Genomic DNA, 16,502 nt, shown 5'->3' with positions numbered 1-16,502 from the left:
CATTAAGTACTTTCGTGTAAAATTTCACTGTAAAAATCAGGGTTCACTAAAGAAGGCTAAATCACTAGCGGAGCTGATGAAATTTTCCAACTTCAGTGTCGTGGCGAAACAATAGGTCTGTTCGCGTACTTTTCCTGTAAAAATTTGCCAGTAAAAAATTGGAGGAGAGTAAGAGTCATTTTACTCTCTTTAAAAATTTTGCAACCAAAAGCACGTGAACGACTTCCAATAAAAATTTGCAGAACAACAGCTGATTTTTGTTTTGGTTGGTTTTTTATTTGCTTGCTTAGTGAAACAATTGTTTTTAAATAAAAAAAATACTGGCGATACTAGCGAGGTATTTTCCTTAGATAGAAGTCAATTTATTGGCCCGATAGTGAAAAGGCTAGAAGGGGAGCCATTCGTAATATCCGTTATCTCCGTGCCGCGGGACAGCCATCACAATTTACAGTGCATGGCGCTACGAATGTCATCCGTGGCGCCGAGTCGTGCAAAGCGCTGATCCCAGACGGAATCTCTAACTGATGCTTAAAAATCTGGATCTGCCTGGAGTCGAGTACCTTACAATTGTCCTCAGCCTGTCTGAACACCATTACAGTACCCGATTTTGGAAGATGGGCAGTGTGATCCCTCTACTGGAAAGGAAACCTGGAAAGAACACAAGCAAGGGGAAGTCGTACAGACTGATCTGTCTTCTTTCATCAGTAGCCAAGACGCATGAGGAACTACTCCTTCCGATCCTCCTGTTGGACAACTTCCATTCACCGAGCATCAGCATGCATTTCGAAGGCTGCATAGGACTACAACTGCTTTGCACTAAATTTTTCCAATCCCACTGTGCGTAACTTTAAACTGCTCAGCCAGACCCACTAAATACCATGGCAGCATCTTCTCTCCTTAACAAATTCAAAGGAATTATGTTGGTTTCATTGTAACTCTCTGATGAGGATGATTCTATCAAAACACTTAAGAAACCGATCATTGCTCTTTTCTTGGTGTCTGGAAGGAAATTCTAATTAATTCTGCAAATGTTGCACTTACCTCCTAATGTAGAACAACCGACTTAAGATATATTCATTTACAGATAGTGGCAGTTGCCCAACAACATGATATTGAGTACACTATCTGTCAAAATCAGTGATTAGTGCAACCATGACATGACTAACAGGTAGTGTACCGTAAACAGCTGAATACAATTTTTTTCGCGAAATACACTATCTGTCAACGAGTTTTTTATTCGGCACTAGCACTAGGGTTACCAAAGTAAAAAAAATAATCGCACTTTAGTTATTCATCTTCAAAAATCTGCATTCGTTTCTTTTTAAACAATTTTATGTTTCATTATATATTTATTTCGAAGGGGTGGGTTTTGGTTGAAATTACAACAGCATACATATATGAATTTGAGCACTGTCAACACACTCACATTTGTGTGTACACATGTAAGTAAGCAGCAGATAAATTGATTGGTTCCATATTAATTTTTATATGTAAATGGCAACATTTTAGCCAAAAAAAACTTGGTAACCTTGTCAAACCACCGAAAGAACGATTTTCGGAAAACTTACCTCAAAAAAACGTAGTATCAACCTTTATAGCGAAACAGACACATTTCATCAATATTTTCCTCTTATTTTTTGTATGGAGTTTCAGCGCTGCAACCGAATATAGTACCAACCTTAAATTGACAATTTTGACACACAAAATGAAATACCAATGACACATGAAAAGTGACGCGTCATAAGATAAGAACATATAGTCTGAAAACACCTGTATGAAACAATTTTAATAAAAATATTATATTATCATTGAGATTTTTATAGTTATGGTTCGTTATTCGCGACATTTTTTCGAGGTTACTTTTTTTGGATAATATATTTTGAAGGAAAAAAATTGCTGATTTCATTCAATAGGATATTTCTTCATTATTATGAAAAAATCTTCATAAAAGTATTAGATTTTTATTGAGATTTTTGTAGTATTTCAAAAAAGTAACCGTGGAAAATGTGTATTTGCAACTGTGGAAAACGAATATATTGGGTTGCCCAAAAAGTAATTGCGGATTTTTCATATAGTCGGCGTTGACAAATTTTTTCACAGCTTGTGACTCTGTAATTGCATTCTTTCTTCTGTCAGTTATCAGCTGTTATTTTTAGCTTGCTTTAGAAAATAAGTGTAAAAAAAGTATATTTGATTAAAGTTCATTCTAAGTTTTATTAAAAATGCATTTACTTTCTTTTAAAAAATCTGCAATTACTTTTTGGGCAACCAATAGTACCAGTCTTTAGTGTGTTTTATATATCCATTAAGGGGATTTTCTCGCTTAATGGCTGGTACTATGTTCGTTTTTCACCGTTCAAAACTCTTTTTTCCGCCATTACTTTTTTGAAACTTTACGAAAATAACAATGATAAAACAAGTTTATTAAAATTTTACTATAAGTATTGAGCCTTAAGGCTGGTACTCTCATTTCTTTGAGAACCTGTCTGATTTAGCAGATGTGAACATTCGCAAGTTATTGAGTTTTTTTTTAAAGCGATCTGGATAATTCAACGGTTGGAACTAGAAGGAATCTTCCTTCTTCTGTTCCTGTGGTATCACAATTGACGAAAATCTTTATGTGAGTCTGATGGCAGACTGCCACTTGAACCTAAACTAACCTAACCTAAGGCTGGTACTATATTCGCTTTTCGTAATATTTTTCGCCGATTACTTTTTCTCGATAATAGATTTTAAAGCCGAAAAACATTCTGATTTCATTCAGTTGGATATTTCCTCATTACTCATGGTAAAATTTTAATAAAATTGTTATTTTATCATTGTTATTTGTGTATTTTTTTCAAAAAAGTAATCGCGAAAATATTGATGTTTAATGCTGAGAAACGAACATAGTATCAGCCATTAGTTTATATGGAACAAAATGCTATCCCTGATTAGCTAAGCGGCTAATGTTATCGCCGCTTATAGGCGCAGTTTATTAAAATGTATGGTGTTATCATTCTATCTAATCCAATTTAAAACTAGAAGAGAAAGAACAAGACATTTATTCAATGATCTAACGTTCTAATATACAAAAATTGCTTAGGATTTTAATGAAATCACATTTTTAAACTTCGAGAAACATTTATTTAAAAGTACCAATTTTGTTTGTTTTGTTGATATTTGATTATTTTGTATGTGTGCCAGTGCTGCCAACGTTTAAAGTACCAAGCATTTAGCGGAGCGTTTTATTTATCCATAAAACTGAGCGTACTGTTCAGCTTTTGAATCGGAATGCTATCAAACTACATAAAAAAATCGTCGACGAAACGAAAAAAACGTAGTACACTATTAATAGAGAGGAAAATGGGATGTTTTTTGGTTCCAAGATATATATATCTATATATATATATATATATATATATCTATATATATATATATATATATATATATATATATATATATATATATATATATATATATATATATATATACATTTATTCAAATTTCTCTCGTGAAACAAACAAACATTTCAGCGACTATTCCGAAAGCAGAATAGAATACTAACTCATGGCAGCCGGTTGTACATTGATCCGATGGAGTTCTTCAACGGCTGCTTGTTAAATAAAACAAACCAAGTGTTTCAAAAAATAGCGAAAAACATATGTTTTCAACTGTGAAAAAAGAGCATAGTACCAGTCTATAGGGTAAATAAAATGATACCTTTTGGATACAAAGAGTACTTTTTTAACTTATTTTTAATACCTTTGTGCTAACATCATTTATCATCCCTGATTCCTTGTCTCGTGAACTATGTTGTCAAAACAACATGCGCTTCATTTAAATTGTATGAGAGAGAGAGAGAGTGGGACTCTACATACGAGCTTTGATTTACAACTCAACAGTAGATTCTCTTCACGTTTCAGTTCAAAACGAAACAAAGGTTGGTGCAGTTAGCGGGCGAGAGGAATTCGTTAACAAACGATAGAAAGAGTCGTTATTCCGTTATTAAGCATCTACCTCCCAAAATAAAAAAACTTACAAACCAAGTTTATTTTGAAAGCTAATGCAATTTTAACACGCTATACTGTATGCCACTGCGTATGATGTGTATAGTGAAATAACTGCTAAGCAGATATACCAAGAAAAATATGTTAATCGCTTTTATCATACATATTAACTTTATTTCCTTGGCATACAGAAATTTTGGTCAAATTTCTCTACTCTAATGTGAGACAGCGCTAAGTGGTGGTCAAAATATTTATTAATAGTGCCTCCAAACCCGAGATATTCGTTGCAGGAATGTTGTAAATTGTGACGGTTATTTTGTAAGCAATCATCTACAATAAGGCAGAGTTAGTGGCATTCGTCGTGCATGTGAGTAAATAAAAAAAGTTTTTTGTGTTTCGGTCGGTAGGGCAGCGGGGTTTTAGCATAATAATATAAACAGCATCACAAAGCTGCCAAAAAAGCAAATTTATATACCTATGTATATATATATACATATGTATATATATATACATATGTATATATATATACATATGTATATATATATACGTGTGTGAACGAACACCCTTCGCATGGCCTAGCGCAATGTGAAAAACTTTGCGAACTATGTATGGATAGAGCTTCTGTGTTTTTGTGTTTAAGTTATTGGCTTTATAAAGCGCCCAACTCACCTGCAACTGAATTGGAGTGTTTGGGGGGTTCTGCCGTAGCATGCCAGCTGAAAAAGAAAAGGAGCAACACAGGAAAGTTCATTTAATTAAGGCGACTGAAGTTATGAAAGTGGAAATTGTGTTCAAATGATCTACAAACATAAAATAAAATGAATAAATATATATCAATAAAAAATTATTTCTATATATACATTTCTTTAATTTTGACAGAACTTTGCCTTGCTCGTTTAATGTATTTTAAAACCAGTGATGGGCAAACACCCCATTCCAAATTCTTTTGTACGTACACAAGAACTTTAGGAAATAATGTGTAAATTTGTGAGCTTAGCTCCAGCAAACCGTTGTGAACAAGTGGATTTATATGTGAGTGGCCGGCCTTACAGAAACCTTTAACACGTAGTTTGATAAGACACAAAACAAGCTTTTATTATCTGTGGTATTGGACAAGATGATGTATGGAAAAATGATTTTAATGCGTTTGTACTTTATTTGTTATATTAATTTGTGCTCGTTTGCGGAAGGAAACCAATGCTTGGACACGAGGCATCCTGGTCGATCCCGATATGTAGAGGCTACTGCAGTGGGCAACTCTTGCCCTATACATCTGCAAGAGAGCCATTGGCAAAACTTTGGGACTTCAACCGCGGCTGTGTAATGATATATGGTTTTTGTTGTTGCTGTAACCACATCTGTGTGTGGAGGTGGCGATCCTCGGCAAACTCCATATATGGGCAAGCTTGTTCCGGTCCAAAGGACCGATCTTCGCGGGAATGTTATGGCCATTTGTTATTTAAAGGCGCCAATAACTTGCTTTGTCATATCGAGTATCATAGTCGTTCAGTATACATAAAAGCAAGAGCCGGTGCCGGTTGGCCTCTCACTGAGACTCCACTCGATGCCACTGACTGTTTGCGACTGCAGTTGCAGCTACTCCGTATATGGAGCATCCTACGGTGGACGTGGAGAACACGGTGTCCGTTGGTTATTTGGAGGCGCCAATAACCCGCCTTGTCATATCGAGTATCATAGGCATTCAGTATTTGTGCAAGTGCCGGTGCCGCCCGGCCTATGGCCTTGCATTAGTCTGTATGGAGCATACCACTTTTTGCAACCTGTGGATGCGAAGCGGGAGTACACATCCTGCACGTTGGCATCAATTTTTGCTCTGTAGGAGTTGTGCAACGGCTTCTGTCGGATCGTAAATAAGCCAGAACCAGGGTTGCCAAAATTTTTCCGTCCCTTTTCCCCAAAAATCCCCAATTACAAGTGAATATTCTCAATCAAAACCCGATGATACTATTTTGAAAGACTTTTTATAAAAAATTTAATTAATTTCTTGGACAAAAATATTTTCTACTGACTGCCAAACCGCTTAAGGATGTGTGTCACGGGAAGGCAAGGATATGCAACTTTTTAAGTTGTAAAAAATGGACAGCGATATAGGGTCCGTTTTACCAACATTATACATTCAAAGAAAATTAGGAGCACTGGAAAGTTAACCATCGACAAGTTGGACTGGATAAATTGCACTGTATTGTATAAAAAACACTCGTTATTCCACAAATCGATTATTCGTGATATTTTAAATAATCGAACAATTGAAAATGATACATTTTTCAAATAAACAAATAATCGAATAATTAGGACGTTTAATTGATTGAACGTTTTGACTTTAAAAAAGCTAAAAACATATGAATTGCGCCCTTTTTAAATTCGACATAAAGACTAGAAAAATATTTGAAGGATAAAATATCCCATAATATATAATTTCGATTAATTGGATTAATAATCCAATGGCGCAAATAAATGTACATCCTAAACAGGGACATAATTGCTGAATTTTTTTTTTTAGTTCTATCCAGTGGAAGTCAGATGTTCTATATAAAATATCAATGCAAAATTGTACTAGTAAGTTATCGATAACATGCAATAACAGATAATAAGAAAATATTAATCGTGATTTGCACTTTATTTTTATCTCATCCAGTGCAAGTCATATATTCTGGATAAACTTTCAGTGCAAAGTTTTCCTCGATGGTTTTTGATATCATGCGAATACAGATAGTAATAATCGTTTAATCGTGATTTGGACTATATAGTACCAAAGACCTATAATACAATAAGATACGGCATTTGCAAAAGTCGATGAGGCATAATTTTGAACGCATAGATGACAATGAATTCATTGGGATTGGACCACTATCACATATTCTATATAAAATATATAAATACTAATTCAATTCATGAACGGATCCCTGAATATATTTATTTAAGGGCTCACTGTTCCAAAATTGCGGTTTAAAAATCCAATTTTAAAAAATCGTGCTAATTTCTTCCGGGCCGAACCATATTTAAAACGTAGATTAAAGATCATAGAAGAAGTCGATGTGCAAAATTCCTGACAAATCGGCTAAGAATTATTCCCTCTAGAGGCTCAAGAAGTATAATCGGAAGATCAGTTTATATGGGAGCCTTATCAGATTGCGAACTGACTTAGACCATACTTGACAAGTTATTGGAAGTCACAACAACATAATTCGTGGAATATTTCGAGATCGGTTTATATGGGAGCTATATCAGGTAATGAACCGATTTGGACTGTACTAGGCACAGTTGTTGATGGCTAAACCAAAACACTTCATGCAAAATTTCAGCTAAACCGAATATTAATTTCGGCCTCTGGAGGATCAAGAAGTCAAGATCCGAATTCGGTTTACATGGGAGGTATATCAGGTTACGAACCGATTTGGACCGTACTAGGCATAGTTGTTGATGGTCAAACCAAAACACTACATGCAAAAGTTTATCCAAATCGGATATTAATTGCGCCCGACCTCTAGCGGCTCAAGAAGTCAAGATCCGAAATCGGTATATATAGATGTCCGACCCATAGACATACAGATTAAGTATGAGGCAGCCACAACGGCTATGAGACTTAAGGCTATGGAAGAATGGATAGAGGATAGTAGCAGGTCATATCATCTATAGGAAACCTGGAAGGAAAAGAAGAAATATTCCATTGGATACTTGAGGTCGAGGGCGAGACACTGCTGTTAGAAGAACTGTCTTGGATTGACGGAACTCTGGTATTTCCATCTGGAAGATCGTGCTACACAGATGGAAGTCAAAATAAAACACCTGGTGCAAAGTTTCAGCCGAATCGGTAAGAAATGTGCCCAATAGAGCCTTAAGAAGTCAAAATCCAGGAACGGTTTATATGGGAGCTATATCAAAACCATAAACCGGTATAGCCCATTTACAATCCCAACCAACCCTCAACAATAGGAAATATTCAATGTTTTAAGCGCCTAGCTTTATCCCTTCGAACTTTACCGACAAACAGACGGACGGACAGGGATAAATCTACTTAGAATGTCAAGGTATATATGTATGGTATAGAGGAAGTGTATGAGGTGAGACGTCCCTGAAACACTTGGCCATAAAACAGATACCAGATTTGAGCCCCTTCTTGCCATAATCCACAAATATGTCCTGTTTGGGGGGTATTGAGGTTGGGGCGGCCACCCACGCACTTAGCCTTGAAAAAATATCAGCATCCCAAATTTCTTTTTTTGAGCCCCAATTGCCATTGATTTAGGGGGAGTTTATGGGGTGAGACGAGCCCCAAATACTTGGCCCCAAAATTGGGTATCAAATTCGTTTTTTACTTTCAAATAACCTATCATTTGTGCCCCTTTTTGCCATAGTAGGCAAACATGGCCGATTTGAAGGGAGTTTAAGGGACGGACACTGAAATAATATCAGCATTGTGCCAGAGCACGATTTCGTTTGGTCCTATAATGTCAAGCATTGTGAAAGTGGCTATCGAGATATTCAGGGCAACAGGTCTCGTACATATCGAAACTAATTATTATTTTATTGTTTTTTTGGTTACCTACATACAAAATCATATTTCAAAGCTACCCCTTGGGATACCTCTTTAAAGTCCTCTTGTGTCTATCCCAATATGAAGGTAAAAAATTTACTCTACTACCAAAGACCTTGTATTGCTGTCCTATTCTATCCTGATCGGCCTTCATATATTATTTTTAATTCCTTTTTTTGGGTAGGATAGGGGGATATTGATTGCCCTCTAACACATCCTTTCATTTGAGTACAATATATTCTCGGTCGTCCCACATGACATTTTGGCGGAGGAGAGGGTCGCTCGCCCTGACGCTAAGACCCAAAAGACAATTTATTTAGTCCTTTATTGTCGCGATATACTGTTGAACGGCAGGACGACTGGACATGACCTAGATTCTCGAATCCTTATATCAACATTAGATTCGAACTCTACTGACATAGACCTTTCTGGTAATTCACATATTATCCAACTCGAACCACACGTCCTATTGAAGGGTATTGAGTGAGTGGGCCGGTCCGAGACTCTATCCCAAGTATGTATACCAGATTTGTAGTCAACTTCCAAATACCTTTCATTTGATACCCATTTTATGACGGTGGACATTCACGCCCGTTTAAGGGGTTTTGGGGTTGGTGAGTTTCCGTAGACACCTTGGACCAAATTTTTATAACAGATGTGCACTCAAATTCGAAACACTTTTCATTTGATATCTATATTGTCCCAATTGGTATAAAAGCCCTGCTGGCGGGTTTTGGGGGGCGGGATATGTCTCAGATTCCAAGGAATACATTTTTGTATTTGATTCTTACTGTACTTTTAAATAGCTTTCATTTGATATCCATATTGTCTCAATTGGTAAATATGCCCTGCGGGGGTGTTTTGGGGGTGGGGAGGACTCTCAGACACATTTTATGTCAGATTTGTACTCTACTTTTAAATACCTTTCCATAGCCATATTGTACTAATTGGTAAATAAGTCCGTTCGGGGGATTGGGGATTCCCCTCAGACACCAAGGAACTAATTTTTATGTCAGATTTGTACTCTACTTTTAAAGACCTTTCATTTGATACTCATTTTGGCCAAAGCGGTGAAAGAGTCCTGTTGGGGGGTTTTTTGGGGTGGGGGATCCCCCTTTGGGCGAAATTTGTATATAAAGTTCGTACTCTACTCTTAAACACCTTTCATTTGATACCCATATTGTCCAAATCGGTAAACATTTCCGTCCGGGTGGTGTTTTGGGATGGGGCGTCCCCCCGGGTTATTGGACACACAAATTTTATACCAATTTCGTGTTTTTGGGGTATCATGAGGTGGCATACAAAATTTCGCTTAAATCGGGTAACGCATCTCCGATATCTGGCGTTTGTTTTCCCATTTTCATCGGGGGCCCAAACTCTACCATCTGTGAAAATTTTATGAAAATCAGTTCATCCGTTTTGAGTCTATGCGGAACAGACAAACCATCTAACAAACAAACAAAGCGCAACAATTTCTTTTTCAAGCGTGCTCTGCAATTTTACGCTTCTTCAATTTTACGACCAAGCTCAGTTGTAGCTCAATGGGAACGAAAATAAGCAGAACTGTCGATTTTGGAGTGAAGATCAGCTAGAAGCATTGCAAGAGTTACTAATGCATTCAGAAAAAGTCACAGTTTGTTGTGGTTTATGGGCTGGTGGCATCCTTGGACTTCACGTAACTGTGAATGGTGAGCCCTACCTTGAAATGATTCCAACTTCTTTTTTGCCCAAAATGCAAGAGCTTGACTTGCATGATATGTGGTCTCAACAAGACGGTGCCACATACCACACAGCACTCCTAACAATGGACTTATTGAGAGACGAGTTCGGTGAACATTTTGTTTCACGTTCGGGACCTACCAATTGGCTACCTAGATCGTGCGATTTATCGCCTTTGACTATTTTTTGGGTGGCTATGTTAAAGCTTATGTCTGTACAGATAAGCCCTCTTCAATTGACGCATTGGAAGACAACATTGAAGCATTTATTCGTAAGATACCGGGCGAAATGTTGGAAAGAGTATACCAAAATTGGACTAAGCGGATGGGCCTTTTGAGGCGCAATCACGGTCAACATTCTTTTTTCTTGTTGGATATTCTCCTTTTTTATAGTAGGCATAGAGAGCTTCCTTCACTATAAGCGGGTACCCCGCATACCTCAAAGTTTTTGCATAGTGGCCCATCTGTTAATTCTCAAATACTGCTGCTTTTTGGATATTCTGCATTTTGTTTTAGATCCTAGGCATCGAGAGCTTCCTTCCGCATTCCTGTTAGTTTTTGCAGTATTCGGTTTGGAATTTTTATGCAATTTTTACATCCGTGATGCAATTTTTACATTTTTACGTAATTTTTTACAAAATTCGAAATGTTTGTGTTCCATTTAGTTGCCCTTTTTTGTTGTTTTTTCTGGTGTTTTTTTCCGGTTTATTTAGAAACTTTTCTGTTAAATTGTTAGCATAGATCTGCTAAGCACGTAAAAAAACTGCTGCTAAGTGAATTGGTTTGTGTTAAAGTTAACTTTATCTTCATGGACATGCAATTGACTGCAATTATTTCACCATTTTTCTAGTGAATTTTATGTGAGTGAAGATAAATTTCGAATTTAACTCGTGGAGACACAAACCTATGGCGTAACTGCCCTCTGTTACTGGCATTAGCAGAACACTGTAAAGCATTTTTCCACACAATTTATGACTAAAAAAAAAAAATTTTTTTGTGAAAACTAAATTTCAAACACCACCAAAAGAGCATAAATAACATCTAGAGAATAATAGGGTGTATCTATAAGATGTGGTACCGTCCATATCCACAATAGGTACCTAGAACAACAAAGATTTGAAAAATGTCTGGTCCACTATGCAAAAATTGAAATACATGGGTCGATGAGAAATGTTTTACAGTGTTTTTGTAATGCTAGTAACAGAGGGCAGTTACGCAAGTGGTTTGTGTCTCCACTAGTTAAATTCGAAATTTATCTTCACGTACATAAAATTCACTTCAAAAGAGGTGAAAAACTTGCAGTCACAGTTCGAATCGAGATAAAAAACCTTGACTAATGACGATTCTTTACAGTGTTCTTGTAATGCTAGTAATAGGGGGCAGTTACACCAGTGGTTTGTGTCGCCAGTAGTTAAATTCGGAATTTATCTTCAATCACATAAAACTCACTACAAAAGTGGTGCAAAACTTGCAGTCACAGTTCGAATCGAAGTAGAAAAACCATCTTGACTGATGAGGCGCATTTCCGTTATGTCCGTGAAGATAAAGTTGACTTTAACTAGCAAAGACACAAACTAATTCACTTAGCAGCGCTCTGTTACGAACTCAGCAGATCTAGAATTTAATCAATTTAATAGAAAAGTTTCTAAATAAAATCAAGAAAAAAAATTCGGAAAAAGCAACAAAAAGGCTACTAAATGGACCACAAAAATTTCGAATATTTTTAAAAAATTAGGTAACAATGTAAAAATTGCGTAGCAGACCGACCTACAACACTAAGAAACCGAAGACACAAACTAAGAGGAATGCAGGGTGCCCACTTATAGTGAAGGAAGCTCTCGATGCCTAGGATCTAAATCAAAAAGCAGGACCATACTATTTGAGATATTTGGCATTTAGATTCTAGGCATCGAGAGCTTCCTTCACTATAAGTGGTTTAGTTATTGGAAAGTGGGCCATTCTGTTAATTCTAACTTTAACTTTTTGATGAATAATTAAGCTCGAGGTCAATGTTGTGTTTTTTTTATTTATTTTTCAAAAGAATATTTCGCCTTCCTTCGGTCGGCATCATCAGGTTAGACACTAAGCAATACGAATATAAATGAGTTAAACACAAATTCACACATATTTCAGATAAACAAAAGCGTTCAGAGTTACAATAATCAAACGTCTTACAAACACAGCATTTTATATTGAACTAACAAGTCATTTTTCTCTTATTTTTAATATGCACAGTTCTCTACATCAGTCTTAAAGTTTATTCTCTTTTCTTGCGGTACGTTTATGTTGTGAAGCATTTCTAATGTGAAACGCATGCTATAATTGTCCTCACTTTGTAATATCTCTGCATTATCCAAGTTAGGTGTGTGTTTTCTCTCCGCACAGTGGCTCGCTAATACTGTTTTTTGAGTTGAATTGTTGTGTCTTGATTTCAAATCAGATTTCTGTACCGCTAACCCTGTTTTAAGTTTGTTTTTCGTTGTTCCTACACAACTTTGATGGCAGCTATCAGTTTAATTTCCCGTGCAGTTAATTTTGTAGATTAGGTTTTTCCGCGTCAGTTTTGAGTCGTCTTTTTTCAATCACAGATATAATATTGTACTTATAAAGTTCATCGACTAATTCGTTGCTGGGCCTTTGTAATGATGACGCAGGGTCTTGATTAACCCTCCTGTACGTCATGATGTCGTTTACAATATTGCACATACGTTTATCAATCATTGCACATAAACAGACTGGTACAGCAAGCCAACTACCTCGAGGCGTTAAAAAATCTTTTCTTTCTTTATTTTATTTTTATATCCTTCACCATAGGATGGGGGTGTCCTAATTTCGTCATTCCGTTTGTAACACATCGAAATATTGATCTGAGACACATTGAGGTATATATATTCTTAATCATCTTGACATTCTAAGTAGATTTAGCCTTGCCCGTCTGTCGAAAGCACGCAAACTTTCGAAAGAATAAAGCTAGGCGCTTGAAATTCTGAATACTTCCTATTGTTGAGGGTTGGTTAGGATTGTAAATGGGTTAAATCGGTCCATGTTTTGATACGATTGTTGCTTTTTATATTTCGGTATTAGATAACAACAAAAAAAAAAACGAATATTAATCATGGAAAATCTTTTTATTGGTTTTCAAAATATTACCTATTACGACATATAGACTCTGATCAAGGTATCTTCAAAACATGCATTCTGAACGCATCAACCGCTTCTTCAGGTGTCGATAAACGTCTCTTTTATTTTTTACGTAGGGGAATAAAAAGAAGTCATTCGGTGCCAAGTCTGGACTATACGGCGGATGACTCATCAATTTTATGATTTGAGTGCTCAAAAATTCAGTTGTTTGAGTCGATGTTTGAGAGCTCGCATTGTCGTGGTGAAGAGCGATCCGTCTTCGGCGGTTGGTTTTCCTGATTTCTTGGAAGACAACTGGCAAACAAATGGTGCTGTACCACTCAGAATTGACAGTTCAGCGTTATTCTAGTGGTACGATTGCGATATGTCCAGTCTTTCCAAAAAAAAAAAAAAAACATGCAAACAGTCGACTGCTGTTTACTTTCGGGCTCATACGCGTAAATCCACGATCACGTCACGATGTTATGGACCTGTTTCGAAGCATCGCGATCGTAGTTCTTTCGACCAATCGACGCGAGCCTTTTTTTGAGCGATTGTCAAATTGTGTGGGATCTAACGCGAACAAGTTTTTTGGACGGTCAAATGGCCATGCAATATTGAATGTATGCTGGTCCCAACAATGCCTAAGGTTGTCTCAATCTCACGATAGGTCACATGACGATCTTGCAATATCAGTTGGCGCACAGCATCAATGGTTTTTGAAACAACAACTGATATTGGACGACCTTCACGAAATTTGTCTTGGAGTAAACTACGACCTCGTTTGAATTTACCATGCCATCGATAAATACTGCTCCTTGACGGAGCTTCATCGCCAAAAATTCAATTAATTTCATCGATTCACTGTTGTTGAGTTAATTCACGTCGAAAGTTGTAAAAAATAATCGCACGAAAATGTTCACGAATTAATTTAATTTTTTGGGCGAGATGAATCTTTTAAGTTACAGTTCACAACACAAATAGCGTTCGTAATCAAAACCTTCTGAGTAGGTATAATCCAAAAATGTCAAGCTTTACAATAGAGCTGTCAGTTGGCAGATTGCAACACAAGGGATGTATAATCCTGTAATAATTCCTCGCATAGCTCCCATATAAACCGATCCAGGATCTTGACTACTTGGGGCTCTAGAAGGCGCAATTCCTATCCGATTCGCCTGCAACTTTGTACCAGGTGTTTTATTTGGACTTCAAACCACTGTGCCAAGTGTCTAATCGGTTGATGATCTGATATAGCTTCCATATAAACCGATCATGGATCTTGAATTCGCTTTAGCTAAAATTTAGCATGAAGTGTTTTGTTTTAACTTCTACCAAGTATGGTTCAAATAATTCGAAAAATTCGATGGTGCAACGATTATTTGGAATATAAGCTGATGTGGATTGGAAACTAGACTTCATGAGCTGTCATTTCAGGGGGTTTCATCGACTTAAGTATTTCCATTTTTGAACTGTGGTCAACGCAAATTAATTTTTCGAATATTGTGGCTGATTTTTTCCAAGTTTTCCCCAAATTTCGTACATGGATTAGAAACTAGGCTTCATAAACTGTGGTTTGAGGCCGGTCTCATCGACTTCAGAATTTAAATTTTTTTCGAATTTTAAAACTGGACCAGGCAGTTTTAAAATCTTCTTTATGTTGTTAGTGCCTATTATGGATATTGATTGTACTAAATATCTTTTTGCGGTGTTTGAAATTAAGTTTTGATAAAAAAATATTTTTTTCGTAACAATAAATTATTTGTAAATATGCTTTACAGTGTTTCAACCATATTGGATAAGAATTTCGCCCTCTAGAGGTCCTAGAAGTCTAATCGGAAGATCGGTTTATATGGCGGCTATACAGAATATAGACTGATTTAGACCATACTTAGTACAGTTGTTGGAAGTCAAAATAAAACACTTCATGCTAAATTTCGTCCAAATCGAAGAAGAATTGCGCCCTATAGAGGCTCAAGAAGTGTATTCGGGAGATCGGTTTTCTATGACGACTATATCAGGCTATGAACTGATATAGACTATACTTGGCACAGTTGTTGGAAGTTATACCAGAACGCTTCATGCAAAATTTCAGACAAATCGGATAAGAATTGCGCTCTCTAGTAGCTCTAGAAGTCAAGACCTATGGTCGGTTTATATGGCAGCTATATCAGGTTATGAGCCGATTTAGACCATACTTAGCACAGTTATTGGAAGCCATAAAGATGCCAGTAAAGAGGGCTGTGAGGCGAGTGGTTTGTGTCTCAACAAGTTAAATTCGGAATTTTTCTTCACTCACATAAAATTCACCTCAAAAGTAGTGAAAAACTTGCAGTCACCGTTCGCATCGAAGTTGAAAAACCATCTTGACTGATGAGGGCCATTTCCACCAATTCCGTGAAGATAAAGTTAACTCTAACTAGCAGAGACACAAACCAATTCACTTAGCAACGCTCTGTTACAAGCTTAGCAGATCTATGCAACAATTTACCAGAAAAGTTTCTAAATAAAATCAAGAAAAATATTCGGAAATAAATGGACCACAAACATTTCGAATTTTGTAAAAAATTAAGTAACAATGTAAAAAATTCCAAAACGGACGGACCTACCACTGTAAAAAGTCCAAACCGAAGATGACAAAAACTAATAGTGAAGGTAGCTCTCGATGCCTAGGATCTAAATCAAAAAGCGGGTTATCCAAAAAGACCGCAGTATTTGAGATATTGTGCAAAAACTAAGAGCGATGCGGGGTACCCACTTTTGGTGAAGGAAGCTCTCGATGACTACAATCAAAATAAAAAAAAAAAAACAGAATATCCAAAAAAGAAAAAACCACACTATCTGAAATATTTGACATTTCGATCGTAGGCATCTCGAGCTTCCTTCACTATAAGTGGGCACCTCGTATTCCTTTCAGTTTTTGCACTCTTCGGTTTGGACTGATTAGTGTTGTAAGTAGGTCCGTTACGCATTTTTATGTTGTAACTTATTTTTTTTTTTAAATCGAATTTTGGTTGGTCTTTTACTGCTCATCAGTTTTTACTGCCTCATCAATCAAGATGATTTTTCGATTTTGATGCGAAATGTGAATGCAAGTTTTTCACCACTTCGTAGTGTATTTTA

The 16,502-nt window shown here is 36.6% G+C and overlaps 1 protein-coding gene across 2 annotated transcripts in view; it reads left to right on the top strand.

Moving 5' to 3' along the window:
• The first annotated feature begins 3,902 nt into the window (after positions 1-3,902).
• LOC106090267 (calcium/calmodulin-dependent protein kinase kinase 1) overlaps positions 3,903-16,502 on the top strand; it is a 76,704-nt gene continuing 64,104 nt past the window's right edge. For both annotated transcript variants that reach the window (XM_013256404.2, XM_013256403.2), the window contains exon 1: positions 3,903-4,356. The gene's annotated coding sequence lies outside the window, so the exon portion shown is untranslated. The remainder of the gene's footprint in view (positions 4,357-16,502) is intronic.

The sequence above is a fragment of the Stomoxys calcitrans genome, chromosome 2 (genome assembly GCF_963082655.1).
Source record: "Stomoxys calcitrans chromosome 2, idStoCalc2.1, whole genome shotgun sequence".
Lineage (NCBI taxonomy): Eukaryota > Metazoa > Arthropoda > Insecta > Diptera > Muscidae > Stomoxys > Stomoxys calcitrans.
Note: the sequence above shows the minus strand (reverse complement) of the source record. Positions and strands in the feature narration are given on the sequence as shown.